The sequence below is a fragment of the Rutilus rutilus genome (assembly GCF_951802725.1).
Source record: "Rutilus rutilus genome assembly, chromosome: 6".
NCBI classification, from domain to species: Eukaryota; Metazoa; Chordata; class Actinopteri; order Cypriniformes; family Leuciscidae; genus Rutilus; species Rutilus rutilus.
The window spans coordinates 15,921,722-15,945,320 of NC_140214.1; the positions used below are offsets into that span (position 1 = coordinate 15,921,722).

At 35.6% G+C, this 23,599-nt stretch overlaps 1 long non-coding RNA gene across 4 annotated transcripts; it reads right to left on the bottom strand.

The window, feature by feature from the left end:
• Positions 1–8,014: 8,014 nt before the first annotated feature.
• On the bottom strand, positions 8,015–10,597 carry LOC311292783. 4 transcript variants are annotated; one of them, XR_014627793.1, is made up of 4 exons: positions 10,428–10,597; positions 8,968–10,226; positions 8,745–8,819; positions 8,015–8,608 (listed from the first exon to the last, which is right to left on the bottom strand). It is a non-coding gene; the product is annotated as an uncharacterized lncRNA (long non-coding RNA). The 4 variants fall into 4 exon arrangements; XR_014627794.1 differs by lacking the exon at positions 10,428–10,597 and having other exon boundaries at positions 8,968–9,270; positions 9,962–10,395; XR_014627795.1 differs by lacking the exon at positions 10,428–10,597 and having other exon boundaries at positions 8,968–9,270; positions 9,719–10,395.
• Positions 10,598–23,599: the final 13,002 nt, after the last annotated feature.

The window sequence follows — 23,599 nt, forward strand, 5'->3', positions numbered from 1 at the left end:
ATCTATAGGGAAGTCTACAGGTTCTGTTCGACACAGAAAAATGTTTAAAAACCAAAAAATATATATATTAAATTAATAATTTTCACTTGTGCTAGGTATTAAGCACTATATTTTTGCATAATATCACAATCAATGACACGCTTAGTTTGTTGAAACATGTTCTGCAACTTGATATGTACTGCTTTATAAAAAACAATTGCTAGTAATATGTTATGCATTTATGCAAATACAAAGCACTTACTGGTTTCAACTGTCAGTTTAGTTCCGGAGCCAAAATAGACTTTCAAGTCTCCACTAGTCACACACCAATTTTGTCTATAGCAAAAACTCCCTCCACTCTCAAAAATATAATCTTTATCAATACTGTGTGAAATGCACCCAACAGTTCTAATATCTATGATTTTTCTCTTGTATTGGAAACATCATAATAAATCCATGGCAAACGACCCGGTCAATAATTTTGATTTTACAAATAAATGAATCTAATGAGCTGATATGTAACAAAAGCCCAGCAGGGATCACGTTTTCACCTGTTTTTCAATTTTCCCTCTATAGAAGGGAATATATTCATGTGCTGCATAGAAAAGGAGTGAGAAATATGAGAAAACTCATAGCACGTGACTAAACTAAATGCAAACAAAAACCTAAAGCAAAGCTTTTTAAAAGGGTTTTCAACTTCAAGAAACAAATACTTGCCTGGTTCAACAATGAGTTTTGTTCCGCCACCAAATACAAGCTTATAATTTCCAGTATTCACACAGAGATACAACCTATAACAAATACCCCATGCACTATCTCTAAACGCAGAAAACTGATGTTCGCATAGAAGTGTTTAATAACTAAAGATGCGATTAGAGAATAGTGATTCCTCTTACATATGCATTTTCTGTTGTGCAGTATTACAATTATATAGATATTTGGTACATGTATATTAAAAACAACAGGTCAGCGATGGTAAAGATTTAACCAGTGAGCAGGATTTTCATTTGGAAAAAGATATAGTTTTCTTTTCACTTTGCTAAAAAAAAATTCATGAGCAAAGGTTTGAAATCAACCTGCTGAAAATATCAATATAAATTAATCCTTATTTGGATCCAATTGAATATTTTAGCCAAGCTTTTTTACATTGCAATATTGTCTAAAGGTGTGATGAGACTGGGTATGTTTGTGTATTTATATTTAAGATTTATACATACCTGAATTTATTATGAGTTTTGTTCCTTTTCCAAAAATAACCTTCCATGTTCCCCCACTAGACACACAATGCTTTGGGCGCTAACAAATACATGCCAACTGTCATGGCATAACATAAAGCAAAGATGCACAAATATAAATACCTAACAATAACTACTAATTAAGAATTGCTTTTATGCAATTTATTTATTCTTTTTGTGCAATTTCTTTAAGTGCATCTAACATTTATCTTTGCATCTTGTCACATACTTCCTTAAATATACTATTTGGTTGCACGACTTTTCACAATGAACAAAATAATGGTGTATTCTGATATTAATTTTCAACTTTGGTGTTGACTATGATTAAATAAAGCTAACGCACCTTAATTTCCTTGTTGTTGTTTTTTTGTTTTTGTTTTTAGATTTGTAGTGCACATGGAAAAACATCCTAAATGTAATATCTTAAAGAGATGTTACGGTTTCACTCACTTAACTGAATATGTAAAGTTGTGCCTGACCCAAAGAGCAGCTTGTTATATCCACCTCCAGCATTCACACAGTGCAAAACACCTAACCCTATATTGCAGTCTATTAGTTCTCAGCCTCTAAAACTTAAGTGGCTACAGTAAATAAATATGTTGTATTTTTATGATAATTTCATGTAATGTTCACACCAAAATGATTTGGGGCTAAACCAACTAAACCAAGTGAACAACATACACCTGACAACTACAAATGCTATTTAAATGTCAAAGATCTAATGAGATGAAAAAAACATTATGGCTTCTTTATGCCTGTAGCAACACATCACTATCAAATAATACAATGTGAGCATAGCGTTCTGTTGTAAATTACTCAAATACTTGCCTGATTCAACTACGAGCTTTGTTCCATTGCCGAAAAACAACTTGTTAGTATTTGCATCCACACAGCACTAAAGCCTGTATCAAATACTCAAGGTACTAACCTGCCACTGCAGAAAACTAAAAGATATAAACTTTAAAGGTAGAATTTGTTACACATTACAGTGTTGTGTAACATTACACCCCATTTGTGCCATTTCAAACTCATTTCATAATTGGTGAAGCTTGATGAAAAGCACTATAGAAATAAAGACTTGACTTTTTCCATGGACAATAATGTATTTTAAAATTTCGTTTTTCTCTTTTTAAACTATTTGATGTTCTTGTTACATCGCACGCTCTGATCCAACTACAGCCTACAAACAGTTCAATAGCCCAAACCAAAGAGTTTGAAATCACCATCCAATAGAAGAAAAAAAAAGTCCTCTGACCAAATGGGAAACTTTTTTAGAAAGTCTCCTGAAATGTCCATTTGCAAACCTCATTGTGATTCCCTCACTGGATATTTTTAACAGTTATATTCAGTGCTAAATTATTTATTGCAAACGTGTTAAACAAAAATGTAAGTTTAAGTCTTAGCACATGATAATGGCCTTGGTAAAGCTAGTCATTTATACAAATTCTAATAGTGCAATCTGTTTTTCTTAATTAGTTTCTATAACTGACATACTTTTACAACTCTTACTTACTTGATTCAATGATGAGATTGGTCCCTTGACCAAAAATCAGCTTATTGCCAGCACCAACATTCACACAGTACACTTCCCCACTACAATAACCATTTCTACTGTACAATAAATGATAGAAACTAAACCAATGCAGAACTGTACCTTTGTTTTTAGAATTTAAAATGAAGAATTTGACTATGCATCTTTGTTTGTCATTCAGTGTTCAGGAATGTAACTATTGAAAGGATTAATATAATTTATACAGTTTAGTTTTTAGTTTCCATTGTCAAACATGATATAGTATCATACGCACGTTACTTACTGGTTTGAATTAGCAGCTTTGTTCCTTTCCCAAAAATGATTTTGTCTGCAGCATTAGTCACACAAAGAGACACTCCATAACAAATACTGCCAAACACTAACTGCTACTGTTCACTCAACCATGTTGAACTATGTTTCAGTTTTAATTATATATATATACTTTTTTATAAAACATATACTACTATTTTTATGTATAATTTATTTTTACTGCATTTCTTTGTATGCATGTAATGAATTTACCTTTTGTTTTCAAAGCATAGAATTAAATCTGCATGTAAATTTTAAGTCTATTATAGCTGGGCATGTTTAAAGTGAATATAAAAAAGATTTACAGAATTAAAATATCATACATAAGATGCATTCTCAATCAAAGTGCTTTAAAGTTTCAATCAAAGTCTCTAGGATTATCTTTCAGCAACACTCCAGTTTATGAATCACGTTTTATATAGTTTCAACCTTCGACATTTGGATTACTAGTCCAGATACTAGACCAATACTACCACTTAACTCACAGAACTTTCTCAAGAGTTAATGCACACACAATAAAAAAGGATAAAACATACAACTCTGAAGATGTTGCAATTATTGAATTGATCAGACATGCAAACTTACTTGCATGGATGGAAAGTTTGGTTCCTTTACCAAAGATTATCTTTCCAAGGCTGCCAGTATTCACACATGGCTACACATCCATACATAAACCTATGCATGAGAAGCAATCTCTAAAAACATGCTGTCTATCAAAAGAGATTTCACTGCACATGTATCGTTTTAAAGGTATTGCTTAGATTTGTTTGATAAATTTTGTTTGTTAAATTTGTTTGTTAAAATGCCATGTTCTATGTTACATATAAGATGTTTTAACTCTTGAAAAAGCCCAGCATTGCCATCAAGACTGCGGTACTTGTAGGATAAATTAAGTATACAAAGGCTGCAAATATTTGTTAAAACATCTCTAAAACTTGCACAAAATAAGTGTTGTATTTTACTAAACTACTTTTTGCAAACTGCTTATTTAGTATTTAAAAGTCACACCTAACAAACATTTCTTTTAAGATCAGAGAGCGGAACTTACTTGATTCCACAATTAGTTTCGTGCCACTTGCAAATATAAGCTTGTCATTCCCTCTAGTCACACAAAGTTATACACCATAACACAAACCCACCAAACAGCAAATTTTGAAGATAGATATATTTTCAAATTAATTTCAACAATAAAACATTTATATTTTCTTATGTGAGCAATGCATGACGTTTAATTGAGGTTTTGTGTACAGTGAAATTGGATTTAGCTCAAAGTAACTGAATATAAAGTCTTTCAGATTTAACATCTATGTAGTTGGATGTTTTCATGTAAATGCAACTTGATTGTATGTCTCACAAACATATACTAAGACTATTTTTACAATTACACAGATTGCTATTTAGACACAAAACACAATGTTCGTTTTTAATCGTACACATTTGAATTTGTTATCGTAACATATATTACAGTATTTATTCATCTTTGTTAATTTAACTATTCATTGTTAGTTCATGTTAACTAATGATAACAAATGAAACCTTATTGTAAAGTGTTACCAAATAAATTGTTAAACAAATAAATACAACTTACTTGATTCCACAATGAGCTTGGTACCCTGGCCAAATATGACCTGGTTAACCCCTATTGCATTCTCACAGAGCTACACTGCTTAACAAAAACGCCTCGACACAATGAGCATGACTGAAAATGTGTTATATTTCATGTTACGTTTTCAGAAATATTTTCTCTGATAATAATCTCCCTCTGATTATTGCCATTCAAACTATTTTTCTAAAATAAAAACAAACATTCATCATGTACTACATTAGACACACACTGAATTGGGGTCTAATATTCCATCAAATGCAGACAGAATGCAGTTTTCACTTTAGCTTTTTTATAGTTTCAGAGGAGAGCTAACTGGTTTGTAAATGAGAAGATTAGTGACCGGTAACATAAATGTCACTTTCTTGCATTACAGAAGACTTAAAAGCCATAAAGAATTATAAATCTCACCTGATTCCACTATAAGTTTTGTACCGGTGCCAAAGATTATCTTATTGATTCCCTGATCATTCACACAACACTACACACCATGTCAAATATCCTTCAGTGCAAACATCCTCAACTGAGCAATATTTCTATGTGCAAACAAAATATTTCATTTATAATCTTTGAATTATCACCAGTGATAATGATCTGAAAATGTTGCACTCATTCCACTTCCCTTTAATTAAAGAATAATAAATATAATATAAAAAACTAATTATAATTTCAAGCCATACTTTTCATGCTATAAAAGCAACAACAAAAGCTATTAAAAAGAATATACTCACTGGACTGCACAATTAAATTTGTTCCAGATCCCATAAAGAGCTTGGAGCCTGAACCAGACGACCACAGTGTTGCATTCCCATACATAAAACCTCTTCCTACAATGTAGAGATAAAAAATATAGATTTAAACAGGATATCTTCAAATCATCCTTTACCAAACTCTCAATGACACTTAAAATACTCAATATACTTCATTTTTACATTCTTTCCCCATAAATTTTAGCATTATCAAATGCATGCCGAAAAGTAAAAATATTTTCAATTATTTTGAAATTTAAAAAATGTAGCCTAATTATTGTTTTTGCATTAGAGAATAGAATGATTTTTACTATTTGTCTCAAATTTGGCCTGAGATACATTATAATATTCTTTAGTAGTAGCTATAGACAATCACTGACATCAATGAGAATATATCAGTGATTGTGATATATTGTGATTTCCAATTCATTTACACAGAATATTTTACTGTGGTGCGGTGAAACAAATTTAATAAATAGCCTACAGTCAATTTTGTAGCAGTTTAAATCCTTACCTTAGTGTCACTACTCCCTATTTACATCAGATCCTGGGATATTTCTGCACTTCCTGTGTAAGGAAGTGTTTTGAATGTGTACATGAGTTTAGCTGCAGAATTAAAATAACACCTACAAAACAGAACATTTTAGACTATGGTGAAGAAACCATTCAAATGAGGAATACATAGTAACTCACCTCTTCATATAGACATCAGTGTTCTACTGGCCTAGTTTTACCTTGACACATGGCCTTATTGTTGCTCATTCCTGTCACCCTATGAAGCAGTGTCTAAAATAGGCTAATAACATTGGGCTTTTCTTTATATTACTCGGTTTTGTTTTGTCAACGCATATTAAAACTGAATGTTTACGAGCTCTAATTTAACGTATCTGCTGTAAACAAAACACTTTTGAATGCCTCCTTGCATTAGATGATGGAGTATCAAGTAAAAGCACGATGCTACTGATGTCATTTTAGAAATGTGTTATTTGCAGACAGCCGATATTCATTTTTATTCTGCGAGTCCTCTTATAGCGGGGTAAAGCCGGATTGAAATCGGGACATGAGCCAGGCCGGACATGAACCATTATCCCCTTAAGCAAACAGCTCTTGAGTTCACAAAAAAAAAAAAAAAAAGGTTGAATATGCGAAATCATTTATGGTGCCAATTAAGCTCAGGCGGCCACTAGGGGTCACTCAAGTCTGCTGTTTAGACAACCGGCCTAACGGCATGCAAAATCCCACTCTAGGCCACAAGAGGGCAGTACAGCTTTTATTTCATGGTCTCGGTTAGCAGCAAGCTCACTATTTCAATAAAATGTGTGAGTGAAAACATCTTACTTATTAATTATATCTAATAAATAAAATTAAGTGATTTGTAAATACAACAGAACAAATATTTGCTTTGAAGAGACTAGTAACTTACACTAAGGTTCAAAAGTTTTAGATTGGTACGATTTTTCTAATGTTTTTTAAAAGAAATCTCTTCTGCTCTGCATTTATTTTTTCCAAAAACAGTATAGTAGTGATACAGCAAAACATATTTTTACAAATTAAAATTTAGGCCTACTGTTTTCTATTTTAATATTTTTACAATGCAATGTATTCATGTGATGTAAAGCTGAATTTTTAGCATTACTCCAGTCTTCAGTGTCACATGATCCTTCAGAAATCATTATGCTGATTTGGAGCTCAAGAAACATCTATTATTATTTGTACTTATTAGTACTTTTTTGATGAATGGAAAGTTCAAAAGGACAGCATTTATCTGAAATATAAAGTTTTTGTAACAATTATACACTCTACTGTTTAAAAGTTTGGGATCAGTAAGATAAAAAAAAAAAATTAAAGAAATTAATACTTTTAATCAGCAAGGATGTATTAAAATGATCTAAAGTGACAGTAAAGACATTTATTTTGTTAAAAAGCTTTCTATTTCAGATACATGCTGTTATTTTGAACTTTCTATTCAAAGAATCTTGGAAAAAAATGTACACAACTGTTTTTAACATTGATAATAATAATAAATAATAATAACTCAACATATTAGAATGGTTTCAGAAGTATCATATGACACTGAAGACTGGAGTAATGATGCAGAAAATTCTGCTTTTCCATCACAAGAATAAATTACATTTTAAAATATATTAAAACAGAAAACAGTTATTTTAATTTGTAAATAATATTTCACAATATTACTGTTTTTGCCGTATTTTTGATCAAATAGATGCAGCCTTGGTGAGCAGCTTCTTTTAAAAACATTTTTAAAAAAACGTATCTTATCTTATAAAATCTTAAAACAGTATAGTGTATGTCTCACAAATTTCATCATTAAAACAGTGCTTTGACAAACAATTGTGAAATATTTATTCTTAAATCAAGTTAAGTAATTACTTAAAAAATGCCCCCAGAAGCTGTAGATGCAAGACTTTTTTTTACAGCTGTTTTTCGTTTTATATCACAGAGGCACTGAGGGGAAAAAACTTAGCAACAAAACAGTAATTCTTGGAACCCGAAGCGAGCAGTAGATCTTTATCCGAAAGTGTGGTTAGCGTCTGCCTAGAGCACCAATGTGCTGTTGAAACTGTGGTTTAGACATACTCGCATGACATTTTTTTTCATGAAGGCATTTTATTTTATAATAAAAAATAACAAATAAAAATCATATTACATGCAAAGCCTCAGTATTTAAGTCATATAATAATCAATAACACAATTAGACAATGTAAGAGTCTTGAACTCTGTGATACCGCTATGTAAATAAAAAAAATTATCTTGTTGATTTAAAAAGCATAAAAATTCTAACTTGCGCTCGTCTGCAACAAAATCTAAAAACACACAACAACAAAGCAATATGCACATTACAGCACTAATTCAGAAATGTTTATAATGTAAAAAAAAGGTACAATATAGGTTGTATCTATGTTTTGTATATTTGAACTATTACTAACAAATTGTATGTTTCATTCCATTTAACATTAACAGACAGAGAGATAGATAAATACTGTCACTGTGGCTCACTATAATCGCATTTGTTTGTTTGCCAGGGTCTGATCAAGCGTCAGTTAAGAAATTCGATTTGCTGAATTGAACTTTTAAAACAGAAATGCCTTTACAGTCATCAATACATTGACTGCAACACATTTAGCCAGCAGAATTCTCAGACCTGTCACAAGAAGGGTCATGGACTTCATTTTTGGATCATCTGAGAAAAAAAGAAAGAACAAAAAAACACACAAAATGAATCATCCCTTGATGTTTAATTTACTTATATAGCATAATCTAGATAACTAATGCAAGATATATGTGTAGCATATAATATACTGTATTTTATTACTAACCCCTGTTGAACTCTGAGGCTGGAGTACTAGGAACATTTGTTTCACAAGACTTTGAAGTCGGTTTATTAGGACTTTCTGCAGAATAATAATTAAGTAGAAAACAAAGAATTCTTATATATTTTTTTTATATATATATATATATATATAAAAAAACGTACAATACTTAAAATATTAAATCACATAAAACAAAATTGAAACTATAATTATCAATTTAAGTACAAACCTGTCACAGGAGCAGGAGCATCTTCAGTAGCAGTTTTGTCTGCTACTACTCCATCCATTTCGCATTTTTGGATTGTACCACCACTTAATCCAACATAATAATAGGTTTTGCTGGATTTGAACAGTTCTGCTTTGTTGGCATTTAGACTCACAGGATCTTTTTTATCTTCCAGAGTCAAAGTCATAGTCTTTCCTTGAGGATAGAACCCGGCGGCCAAACAAATATCCTGTTCTTTGTCCTTCTTATTCTGTTCTTTCAAAGGGGACAGGATGGACAAAACCGGAGGAGTAGGCGATACATCTTCTAAGCAAAGAAAAATAAGCAGTTTTCATCAGTTTTTCAATTTTTTGGCAAGACCGTACTTTCTTTACATTTTACATTTATGCATTTGGCAGACGGTTTTATCCAAAGCGACTTACATTGCATTTCAAGGTACACATTTACATTCTTATCAGTTCTTTACATATGGTATTTGCAAAATATGCCCATAATGTAGTGAAAAAACCCTTGCAGTCATCTATTCACGCATAAAACATCACTAGTTTTATGAACAAATAATGACTCTACTACAAATGTTTTCTTCAGAGCAACGGGTTAACAGTGAACATACTGCGATCACAAGCTGAACGCAGCAGCACAACCAACTAAGAGCAACTTACAGACAATCGTTTGAACCTAACTGGTTTTCCACTATTTTTTACAGCAAAACGGTTGGTGTAAAAGCATGCAATAGTTAAAAAGAAGTACTTACTTGGTGAGACAGTGAGGGTTATCGGCTTTCCGAACGTTAAAGTGTCAGTAGCTGAAAATGCACTGCTACCGTAACCCTTACAAAAACACCCCTGACCCTACATCTGCATTAGGACGGACAAACTGACCTAAATAAGCCCTATTTACAACAACTAACTAAGCAAAGTACATGTATTCACAAAACAGGTGCATGGGTTGGAAAAATGATTTATACTAATACTAATATTGAAATAGATTTACTTACTTGGGTTGACCGTGAGACGGATGGGAGCTCCGAAAGTTAGAGGATCTGCACTTCATTCAGCCCTCTGACAATATCCTTTGGTAATGGAAAGTATTTTCATATCTTAAGAAATATAATATAGACTCATCTGAAATTGGATGTGAAATAGCCAGTTGAAAAGATCCAGTTTGATTTTCTTTCAAAGACAATTCCATCTGCCGGTCCGTCCTCATGATAAACCCATGTCTGCTCCATTCAGATACAAACAGGTGACTGGAACAAAAGCCTTCAAAACAGAAACAACAAGACTGTGAGAATCAAAACTGTGATCGGTCAGTTTTTCAGTCAGATATTGGTTTAAAGCTATTAATACAATTTATAAACAGATGTTCTTTCCAAACAGTGCTATGAGATTTTTGTACAGTGCCTAATGAAGAATGTATCACTGTGGTAGTCCAGACACAATGAAAAACGTCAGTACAAAAACCTGATGCAATTGTGCCCTATGTTGGGGGTTGTCTTATACGGAAGAGAGATTGAAATGCTGTCTTCTAAAAAAGCTTTTCAATAGACATATTTGACTAAAACTATGTTAGAAAATCCATTGCCATGAGATGAAACACCAAGCTGCAGTGGAAATCTTCATGTCTAAGATGACAGAATAACCTTAGAAGAATCATTCAGCGCAGTGGCAGCCATTTAATCTCTGTGAGGTTTTTGTATGAGGCAAAGCAAGAGGTGAATCACTGTGGTACCCCACTCCACACTGACACAACTCGAAACAAAAACCAACAGCCAGCCTCTGTGTGAAAGAGCAAACAATGACACATCAAACAGAATATCTTTTCACAAAATATATGGAGAAATTGGTGCCTAAAACACTCGATGAAAAGTCTTCGGAAACTTTTAGTAAATAATTGGTCTTATCATACATTTGGGATCTTGTGACAATGTAAGAACAGTAAGTGAGGAATACTACAGATCCTATTGTGGAGCTGTCTGTAATTACATAATACTTAATAATAGGCCTATATTATTTGTAACACAGGCACTATAGTTCAATTCACGTTTATTTGTATAGCGATACACAATACACATCATTGTATTGTGTATTGTGATTTTCACAATATCATTTCAAAGCAGCTTTACAGAAAGTGCATGAGTCCATATTACAATTATAGAGTGTTCAGTTATCAGAGGTAATTGTCTAAGTTATGCATTTCAGAAATGTACATATACAAAAATCACAGTTAGCTAAAAATGTAATAATTTAATGCAGAAACAATGAGCTCATTGAAGTAATGAATATGTGTTTGTTAACAAACGATTATGACATTTAGAAAACACATTTATAATGTGTTATTAGATTAATTTTAACTATAAATGTTTTGAGTTTACTGATTTATATAAAAAACATTATTCAAGAATAATTAAGAAATGGTTATAAGTAAATGGTTTCCAAAAAAATGTAAATAATAATAATTCATGCAGACAGTGACCTGGTGTAATAAATACACAAGATACAATTCAATTCAATCCTTTCATCATTATATATAGATAAAAAAATAAAAAATAAAAAAAAAACTGATGGATTTATTTACCTTAGATTAAAATAAAGTTGGTGCCCCAAAATCTAGGAGAACAATATAATATAATAAAATACAAAATAATATAATGTTTATAACTCAATGTCAATGTGTATAACATAATTTCCCCATGGCATTCCAAATGATACAAACATAACAATGATATTCAAAGAAATAGCAATAAGAACCAGAGCAGATGCTCACTTTGATTGTTGGCTCCTTGTTTCTAAAATAGGTAAATTATCTCCTCCTGTGCGCATTATGAAATCTATTTGAAGGTTAGTTCCCAATATGCAGTTAATGTTCTTCTATTGCTGTATCACCTCCAAAACTTAGCACTGTGTTGCAATCTGAAATGGCATCCAAATAACTGTACAAAACTATGCAATTTAGCAAATTATTTTATAAATAAATGTGAGGCAAGAAAATGTAGACTAATAATTGTTTCCCAACAATTATTATTATTTTATTTTTTTTAATTTTGGAAGAGTACATTCTTGTGCTAAATGAGTTTGTAAGATCTGACCAATCATACTCCGCCATCCGCCGAATCCGCCATTTTTGTCCGACAAAGCAGTCAGGAGCAGGGAGGTGTTTCAGAAAACACTGAAGCTTCCCTAGGAGCCGCCATTGATTAGCAGACCATCACCTGCAGTTAGCATTCCATTGACTCCCATTCATTTTGGCGTCACTTTGACAGCGAATAACTTTACATCTGAGGCGTTTAAAGACTCCATTTGTCCATTATTTATTTCTAAAGAAACACAAAAATGCATAAAAGGCTCCATTATCTTGTATCTTACGTTATGGCCCTGTAGAAGCAGTTTTTGTAAAAATAGGCTAACGATTGCGTCATAACCACGCAACTCTCTGTCGCACAGTAGATAAATTACCGTATAGACAGGAGGAGAAGCTTGCGGGCAATCGGGGGGACGTGGAGGCAAAATGACAAAATTATTAATCAGAATACTTAGCAAAAGTTGCTCCTGCTCCTAGCTCATGGACACCTCCTACTCACGCTCTCCGTCTCTGCAAGATTCAGATTTCTCTTGGCACAGCTACTAGAAGACAGACGGGTTGCTCTCGACACATCTACGTCGTCAAGCTCAGTTTGAGTCTGCGCAGTACGCTCAGCCATCAGGAAGTGAGTGATTCTAATTGACTTCACTTTTCTCCGTTGAATCCAATGGGGTCGCTGTGTCCATTTATTTTACTGTTTTACATTTCTTTTACTCCTCTTTTACGTTGTCAGTGTCCTCTCTGCTCCGCGATGTATTTTTTCACTGCATGAGAAGCATAGACAGTAAAAGAAATGGACTCAGCGACCCCATTGGATTCAACAGAGAAAAGTGAAGTCAATTCCCTTCCGAAACTTGCAGAGACGGAGAGTGTGAGTAGGAGGTGTCCATGAGCTAGGAGCAGGAGCAACTTTTGCTAAGTATTCTGATTAATCATTTTGCCTCCATGTCACTAGCCTGGGTTTCCCCATACTGCCTTGCTCGCAGCGCGATTTTATTCACGCTGCTGGGCAGTCTGGACACCATGGACCAGATTTTCCCCTGAAAAAGGGAACCAATCACAGAACGGGGAGGGAGCAGCAAGACGATGACGACACCGAAGCAGTTTGTTTATATCTATGAATCCAACATGGCATCAGACTCGACGTTACCTTCTACCCTCATGTTTATCTTGCACAAACGGTAATATTCGCTAAACGCCATCGTGCACAAATAAATCTTTGACCCATCGTCTTTTTCCTCGTTGAATTTCTGTCACTCTACATACGTCATCTGGTATAATTGAAGCGATTGGTTATGAGCTACGTACAGGCGCATTTGATAGACATTCATAGTGCCCAATAAACGGCTCTGGGCATTCGTAAACCACGCCTCAAATACGAGAAAATGAACACGTGGTTCCCAGACCAAGTCTCAAATGAGACTTGGGGTGTTTCTCAATATGCGTTCTTCAGCGATCTTGCGTCCTTGTGTTCTCGTTTAACGTCATCATTAACCGTCGAAGTTCAGACCCAATTCTCAAGAACGCAAGTACAGAGGATGCATGAAAGAACCCGGATGTGTTCTTGATACCGAGGATGCATCGAATGCAGACTTGAGCTAGTACTCGCCTGGTGTCCCAGAAGTCATTGCGGCCGGTTCCGAGTTCGTTCTTCCAAGGAAGCTTGGCAAGACCGGTCTCCACGAGAACACAAGTCCGTTCTCTGCATTCTTGGAATTGAGAAACAGCCTTGGTCTGACGTTAGCCAGGCTACCATGTCACCCCAATTGCCCGCAAGCTTCTCCTCCTGTCTATACGGTAATTTATCTACTGTGCGACAGAGAGTCGCGTGGTTATGACGCAATCGTTAGCCTATTTTTACAAAAACTGCTTCTACGGGGCCATAACGTAAGATACAAGGTAATGGAGCCTTTTATACATTTTCGTGTTTCTTTAGAAATAAATAATGGACAAATGGAGTCTTTAAACGCCTCAGATGTAAAGTTATTCGCTTGTCAAAGTGACGCCAAAATAAATGGGAGTCAATGGAATGCTAACAGCAGGTGATGGTCTGCTAATCAATGGCGGCGCCCAGGGAAGCTTCAGTGTTTTCTGAAACATTGCCCCCCTGATGAGAACATGGTGTGGCGTGAGAGCGGCGTGGCTTGTCAGACACAGCAACAGAAACTAAAGAGGGCGGGTCTTTGCGAACGGTCAATTACGAATATTGTAGCTACATGATGTAGGCCTAGTAAATGTTTATTTACCTCAATAGCTAGTACAAGACATGCATATGTAATATCAGAATGGCATAACTTAGCCTACAGTAAATGCTGATTCACACCAAGGACCAACTACGAATATATAGCCTACGGTTTTAAAAATTGATCTTAAATGTAAAAGAATAGCAGACTCCACAACACAAACAAGAAAGGCGAAGAGGAACGAGATCTTTGGAAATCACCTTTTTTTCAGGTGATGAACAATAAAAACATCGACAGCCAATCAGAATCCTTCCTGCTTTAAAGCGGCAGAGAACAAAACGGCAGCGCGGATTAATAATAAACAGAACGATATAGTGCGTTGGTGTGCGTGTGCACGCTCGTTATAGTAATCGTTCTTGGTGTACGAGCCTTAATGTAACAATTTTGTATAATAACTACAGTTCCATTGTAAGAATCTGTAATTTATGTTAACTTTTAGTTTAAATTCAAAGACATTGATTCTGACTCTTGACACAGTGTTCACAGTGTGTAGGCCTAAGTGATTTATGCCTAGTGTTAAGAGCTGTCAGGCCATGACTGAGGGTCTGGTCAAACTGAAACTAACATCATATAACAGGGTAGGAAACACATGCATGTTGAAATCAAATGCCAAGAGTTTTTGTAGGGGCTCCTCAAATATTGAATCAACGTGGTCCCGAGTACACAGTGAAATATTCTGTGGCAAAAACGGTTCAATGGAGTTTGCATTAAGGAGAGATGATAAGGCAGCTGGCGTATATGTGGTAAGCTGATCTTCAACCACTGTGGTTTCCTGTCAGGAAGTGGGTGAGGAGCTGAGAGGTGTTCTAAGAACAACCCGTCCCCTTCCATTTCTAGACAGCATCTACTTCACAGCTCTTTCCTCTGTGATTTACACTAAACCATTTCCCTCTCCTTGTTATAAGGTCAATTTTGCACCAACTCAGATTTATGATTAGACAATGACAAAAATAAATGGTAACGCAATGAATCGAGGTTCTATTTTTATCAAAGAATGTCAAATATTTTTACAGCATTTAGTAATAATTTCATATTAATTTCTGCAAAATTAAAGTTGTTGTAAATTAACATTAATGTATTAACAAACAAATGAAAGAATTTATTTATAAATTTAACCAAAATAATGCTGAAAAAATAGATGAACATTGTTAATTTATGAAATGTAATGCATTAAATACTATTTAAGCTTAGAGTAAAGTGTTACCAATTATATCACAGTCCATTAATGAACCATTTTCCTTAGCCTATTTGTATACAAATGAGAAAATATTTATCCCATTAAAATGTATCAGAATAGAAAAATAATATTCTGAATACATATGGTTAAGTCCCAATACACCATCTAGGCCTAAGTATTAATGTATATGAACACTATAGAGCTGCACAAGATAAATTGAGAATCGAATTTGAATGTTCGCTGTGGTCATGCTTGTCAAAGGTTAAACAGACATAGACTAGACAGCCAAATCATTGTCATTTAGGAATGAGATAGCAATCTTTTATCTTTTAGTGTAACTTCGCCAATTTTCAACCAGCTTTGTATATTGTTACAATGTCTGTAGTAGGCCTACATGTACATTTTAAATGTTTTCTTGTTCTATGTGTTACCTGGACCAAGAAATTCACATTTATTTGTCAGCAAAAGTCTTTTGACAACTCGTAAAAACTGTCGATTCTACTTTCACATTTTTGTATCCTCACCTACGGACAGTCGGATCGACAGAGGGTTGTTAACAGAACAGTTATTGTAAGCCCTTTCACACCAAGAACGAGAACTATAAAGGTAACTATAGCCTACTAACATCCACACCAGGGGACAATATTGTTCTGTTTATTCTAAGCGCATGCTTGTCTGTCACTTTAAATGCTCCAGCTCATTACAGCAGGATGGATTCTGATTGGCTGTCAATGTTTTTATCGTTCATCGGCTGGATAAAATCGCTCTGAAAGTGATTGCAACAATATCGTTTCTCTTTGCCGTTATTGTTATAGCTGTGGTGAGGACTCTGCTATTGCTTAGCCTAATATTGAGAATTATTTTTAGAACTACAGTGGGGAGAACAAGTATTTGATATACTGCCGATTTTGCAGGTTTTCCTACTTACAAAGCATGTAGAGGTCTGTAATTTTTATCATAGGTACAGTTCAACTGTGAGAGACGGAATCTAAAACAAAAATCCAGAAAATCAACTGCTTGTTAAAGGGATATTTTACCGCTGGAAAGATGAATGTGTATTTAAATTGGATCATTTATGTAGTAGAAATGTGATATTATTTTAGAAGTTTGTGCCTTCTAGAGAAAGAAAAGCCAGAAAATGTATTTTTGGCTCATGAAAGACAGCAACTCCCAGAATGCACTTGCTTCACTGCCCTACAAGGCCACTCCCAAGCCACGCCTACCGGTTACAGAGGGCAGTATCGAAAGAAATGATACAATTAGGCTACTAGTTGACTCGAAACTGAAAAGATGCCGTTTTATTGTGAGATCCCGCCCCCTATGGGCAGGTTGAAAACATGCGGATCTAGCTCTGGCCAAAAAAAGTCTCAGATAACACACAATACAGAAATCTCTCGTCTCAGGGGGGCATGAGGGAGGGAAGCACGGTCTTTCGGAAATACTACCGGGTTTCTACTGATACAAAGCTTAATGCTAATTGGTGAAGTATCCCTTTAATGCAAATATCTGACTCTAGAAACTCAATGAATTTAGGTATGTAGACATGGTCACGATCTGGTGAAGTTCAAAATGAGCATCAGAATGGAGAAGAAAGGTGATTTAAGTAACTTTGAACGCAGCGTGGTTGTTGGTGCCGGACGGGCTGGTCTGAGTAATTCAGAAACTGTTGATCTACTTGGAATTTCACACACAACCAACTGTAGGGTTTACAGAGAATGGTCAGAAAAAGTAAGAATATCCAGTGAGCAGCATAGAGCAGTTCTATGGGTGAAAATGCCAGAGGTCAGAGGAGAATGACCAGACTGGTTCAAGCTGAAAGAAAGGCAACAGCAACTTAAATACCACTCGTTACAACCAAGGTCTGCAGAAGAGCATCTCTGAATGCATGTAATGGTGTGAGGGTATTTTCTTAGCACACTTTGGGTCCCTTAGTACCAAGTGAGCATTGTTTAAATGCCACAGCCTACCTGAGTATTGTTGCTGACCATGTCCATCCCTTTATGACCACAGTGCACCCATCTTCTGATGGATACTTCCAGCAGGATAATGCACAATGTCACAAACCTCAAATCATCTTAGATCATCAGCTCACTACACTCAAATGTCCTCTAATAAAGTGGCTGGTGAGTGTGTGTGTGTATGTGTATGCATATATAATAGAATAATGAAGAAATTAAATAGAACTAATAAAATAAACAGAAAATGAAAAGAATAATGAAGAAAATTGTTTGCTGTCCGGATCTGCCATTTGTTTCTGTTCTGTTAAATAGGAATCTTTGTGGAGAAAAGACAGCAGTCAATCATCACATCCACAAAAGACAATGATGGGTGCCATAGTTTATCTGCACTAGCGGCTCAGAATGTAACTGGTATTAAAATTCAGGAAAAAGGGTCAGTAAACCTTGTTTGCACATCAATATATCTGTCACATTCTGTATCTAAAAGGCTTTTTATTACCTTTTTTTTTTATTATAAACTACATGCTTTTTTTCTTCTTTTCTTTTTTACAGCCGAAAAATGTTTGTTTTAAATGTTGAAAATCACTTATTTGAACACAGATTTTACAAGTCTTGTGCAAATATGGAACTGGAAAATATGTACTGGATTAGTAAAAAGCATTCATATGCATATGGAATGGGTTGACAAGCAAACTACCCAATTAAACTCCTGTTCTGCCTCAATTTATCCCTTGCCCCATTCCTGGAGTTTAAGTGTACCTTAAATTATTGACAGTTTTACTGAAATGTTTTCTAATTTCTTTCAGTTCTCCTGATGTATTTGAGCCCCCAGTGAAGCCATTACCACCAGGGGCACCAAACTGGGCTCTAAGGCTGCGTGGGTGTGAGGTTTGTCAACTGTTCTGATAGTATAATTTTAGAAACAAAAAAAACATTAAAATGAAATGCTTGAAAACCTGATTATGTAATAATTTTTTGTTAATGTTCCCATTAACATATGAAAACGTTATTTCATGGCTTAAGGTTAAGGTTGCGAAGGTTAAGGGAACATTCAATTGTATAATTTTGCAAACATTATGTGAAGGTTACTTTTGAATGTTCTCTGAACATTCTGAAACAAGTTGTAACATTTAAAAAAAATGTTAGATAAACATCCAACTGAAATATTTCAGAAAGAAACTCTTTGTGCTAAAGTTTTGAGAACATTATTTAAAAACATATAACTTTCAACAAATGTTCTATTAACGTTAATGGAAGAATGTTTGTTCATAAAAACTTGCCTGGCTTCATTTGTGAGAATGTTCCCTGTTGCCTGGGACAAAGCTGGTTGGCAAACTTATCCTTTAAGAGTGCTCTCCTCTTGTCTGATAGGCCATCCAGCTACAGCCTGCCTTGTGTCCAGTTTAAGACACTACCCAACCTACACCCCCACCACCACCAGAAGCACCTCCACAGCCTGTTCTGCTGAGTCCGTCCCAGTTCCTCCAGTCAAGTGGCAGTGCTGGTGAAAGCATATCTCTGTGTGACCCCCCGACCCTGCTCGACATGAGCCAGCTGGTGAGTGTGACCTCGGTGACTAATGCCGGAGCTGAAGGTGGCATCACACAGATCTTGTTGGAGGACGGACAGGCCATTCCAGTCCAGATTGTGGACCCTGCAAGCATAGGTAAGTACATAAACAAATCTAAATTTAAACGTACAGTATGGAATTTTTCGCCGCTAGGGGTCGCGAACCTCTTTACAATAACAAAGGCGTAGTTTGATGACGCAACATTTGCTAAGAATTATGGATCTTGACGTCAACGTCAAGCCGACCGATCTAATAATGTTTATGGATGACTGAATACATCGATGTTTTTATCATGACTGTGATATGAAGCAGTTCGGGATTGCTAAGAGACAGCTCCACACGCGGCGCGAGTCCCGCGGATATAAAAGGAATATGGACATTTCATTCTACCGAACTACACGCAAGTGCAGAATTACAACTCACAGGTCAGTTTATTAGACAAATTAAACTTGTGAGGTAACGCAGCGCTGTTTCACTTGGTCTAACATTACACTATCACACTAAACTGCATTTGAATGTGTTGAAATTAATGTGTTAGTTTGTCTGTATGAGACTAGCAGTAAGCTAGATCAACATTAGAATAACATACGGATCATATTCTAACATTTTATCATTGTTGAACTATATAACATTGATTAGTTTTATGTAAATGTGCTCACCTGTTTAATAAAGTACATGTAGGAGCGGTCGAAGTCTCGGACGTGGAGCTCTAGGCATCTCGAAAACACCGCGCTGATATTGATTCTCGTTTTAGTTCTCCTTTTTTATCCAAAGTCTGCTTGCCATGGTCCATAATGTTTGAACAAAACAACAACAGCGTGCAAATAGAAATTGCGAACTACACAGTGGTGCACGTCTGTCGCTTTGGTTACTATCAGAGGGCTCTGGTTCATAGCTCTGGTTGCTATGGCAGTACGAGCGGAAACCAGGGACAACGCGGATATGACGCCATTGACGGCGACAAAACGGAAATAAAGAAACGGGACGTGTCTTCGAATTAAATTACAAATTTCTCCTGGTTTGAAAGTTGTCGGAAACAGTCGGGATAATGTAAGTACACAACTAAAAAATATATATAACATAGATATAGTGATTTTTGCTATTTTTAAAGCAAAAAAGTTACATATTGTGCCTTTAACCAATTAGAATCATGAAAATAACATATAAACCTGTTTGTTCTCATTGTTCAGCTTTGACTCCCTCAGCAGACGACACTTCAGAGTTAAATAGGAGAGTGAGAAATCTATGGATGTGTCAGCAGTCAGAAATACAACAACGAGAAAAGAAAACAAATGTCCATTTCTGTGACCACAGCAATTGACGACTGAGCTCTTTGACCAATGGAGGACTGATTCATTGTTTTCAAGTACAGTATTATGATAACATGAACTCATGCAATATTGATTTGTATTATTATTTGTTTCCATTTCCAATTATTGCTATTTTAATTCATTACAGTGGTGACTGGAGAGAAAAAAAACAATTTCTCAAAAAGTACGAATGAGATCAAAATTAAATATTTAAAGCTTAATGTTCTCTGTTGCATTCTATTCACACAAAAAAACTATTTCACAAGTATTTCTACAGGTATTTCTACGCTTTGAATAGAAGCCTAATGGATCCTTGCGGTGGACTTTTTGCGGTGGAAAGTCCCCCTGTGGTGAAATTCAAGTTTTTAATGTTGTTTATGTCTATGTGGTGTTTTTAATATGCTTTAAGACAAACCATGTGCAAATTCATAAGTCAGCAACACTGCTGAGTATTTTCTCCTTAAAACTGCAGTGAAACAAAGATGAGGTTTTAAATCGCTGGTGTTTATGATGTCACAAACTACCTTGATATCAGATCAACATGTGATTGTCAATGAGTGGATCTCTGAGCTGGTTAATTTGCATATTCATAGAACTGGTATACTAAACGAGGCAAGGGTGTAGAGTTACATTCAAGCTTTTTTAAGGCATGATGAATTTTTTTTTCAAGGAAAAAACAGAAGAACAGTAGAAGAAGAACAGTGTCTGTTTATGAAGTTCAGATTACTGTGATAGTGTTTACCTGTGAATAGTAATTGTTGTATTTTAATCATTTTCTCTGCTTGCCTGTATTTACATGATCGTGTGCCTGAATTTAGAAGAGAATTATTTCATATTTATCATACATATACAAGATTGTAAGAAATTATAATATTAGCATTCCTCTGATTTAATTGGCCGAATGCTTTTACAAAAATGCTGAAGAAAGAATGCAGCCTTTGCTAATATTAAACTGTTTTACCTTGTTCTGTTCGATCGGTTGCTTCCATTGATGACTTCCACAAATAATCAGTTTTTCTTGAATCATGAATTTTCCATTGATCCATTGATGACTTCCACAAATAATCAGTTTTTCTTGAGTCATGAATTTTCTTCCATTCAGGTACCGCTGATGTTGTTGTCGTTGTAACAAGACAGTGATCTTCTGCCAGGAACATCAGGTCAATCTTCTGCTGTCCAGAATCAGGTGGTTTGTCTTCGTCTGGCATCTCAGCTGAGACCTGTCCACTATGGGTGACCCTAGCAGTAGTTGTGAAGTACCAGTGGCGTAGCTCTCAGCATCACTGATGCACACAAGCCCTCACAGCACGTCAAGCTTCAAACCGTGTGAGGGACCCTAACCTGCAGTAACTGCTTAAAAGCAACCGCATATCAACCAACTAGGCTACTCTAAACATCCTGACAACCACATAGCAAAGCATGAAAAACCACTCAGAAGAGTCCAGCAACCGCAAAGCAACACGCTAACAACCGCGCAAAAAACCTTGGCAAACGCATGTCAACACACAGGAAACCATCCAAAACATCCCAACAACCGTGTAGCAAAACGTTAAAAACCACTTAGAACAACCTATGAACAGCATATCAATGCTTTGACAATCACCAAAAACATCCTGACAACCTCACAACAATGTGCAAAACGTTACTCATAAAACTCTAAATTTACTCTACAAAATAAAACGTATAAACTATAAACTTACTTTGTAACTATATACAGTATTTACATACAGGTCCCGCTGTGTGATACTCCGGGCTCCATGTGACACAGTGATGACTCAGTGTCTGGGCTTCTTTCTTCGGGGTTCCTCAGGCAGGGGCTCTTCACTGATGTCCACGTGGATTCGAGGAGCTAAGCTTCTGCTGGTTGTGGAGAAGCTCTCAGTGATCCGGACACGTCCATCAGGATGCTCCGTCTCCTCCAGTGAAGGGCGGTTGAGTGCCTCCCACAGTCGCTGCTTGATCTTCAGTCCTAGTTCAAGGCTGTAGGGACGCTGCCGACCACTGGGCGTCTTCATCATGGGCTCCACCACAGAGCGGTAGATGTCCTGGTAGGCCTCTACGCTGTAGCCGTGGATGGAGATGGGCTCATCCCGCTGACGCATGTCCACTGAGACTGCTGGACGGACGTCAGGAAGGACAGCAGTGTTCTTCAAGTAGCGTTCTTCCAAACCCGTGGGTCTTCGAGCTTTGGCAGAGATCCGGCTGTAAGTGTGATCTAACCTGACCGACGTTACAGCTGCCAGCGGAAGCTCACAAGGGTCCGGACTGGAAGAGACGCCCTCCACCAATCCCCTCAGGCGTGTGGAAAGAGCCCTGGTTCTTCGTGACCGACGCTGCTCCATGATAATGAATCAAAAAGAACTACAAAGACTGGACAAATCACAAAGACTTACCAAATTGTAGAGTTGTGAAGAGCTTGCAGCAAGTGGGTTCAGGCTTCAAGGCTTCAGAAACAGTTGTGTTGATTTCAAAAATCAACACAATCTACTGGACTGACATATAATGTTTAGGATCATTTAAATGTAAACAACACTTGACATCAGCAGTAAGTCAATTAGAGCAGCATGAGCTCTATGTTACATGTATTATATGCTTCTCCAATTACCATTATCATCTTAATTTATTCCTCTATGTACAGAGATGGGCATAAATACATGGAAATGTATTTAAAATACAAATACAAAATACTGTGTGAAAAAAAAAATCATTTAAATACAAATACAGTATTTTGTATTTTGAAAATACAAGTGAAATTGGCCATCCAGTGCAGGTATAGGTCACAGTGAATGAAGAAACTACATAGGCCTACTGACTTTTCATTCCTAACCACATCTCTGCCCTTTCTTTCTTTCTTTCTGACAATTACAAATAAACGTATGCAAAATAGCAGCCATTTATATACTTATTTCTGGTTACAATGTAGTCTATTACTTTGTGGTGAACGCTATTAAAAAAAATCATATCTGTATGTAAAACTGGTTTCACAATTCTCAATATCAGTTTTGATTCCACAGCATAAACTGAATTTCAAACTCTTTTGGGTTTTTTTTTTTTTTTGCAGGAAGACCAATGCTTTTTAAGTAAATTTATGTTTATGTAAAGTTTATTTGTTTCTATAAGTTTATTACAATTAGAAAGTTTATCTAAAATTTAAAATTAGAATTAATTTATCATTCATTGGACACTATTTACCCCTTTTTGATTATTATTTTTGATTATTTCTTTTTCCACTCCAACGTTCCAATAATTCCTGCCCACTAAAAGCTGCACGGATATTTGCTTACCCAACAAACAGG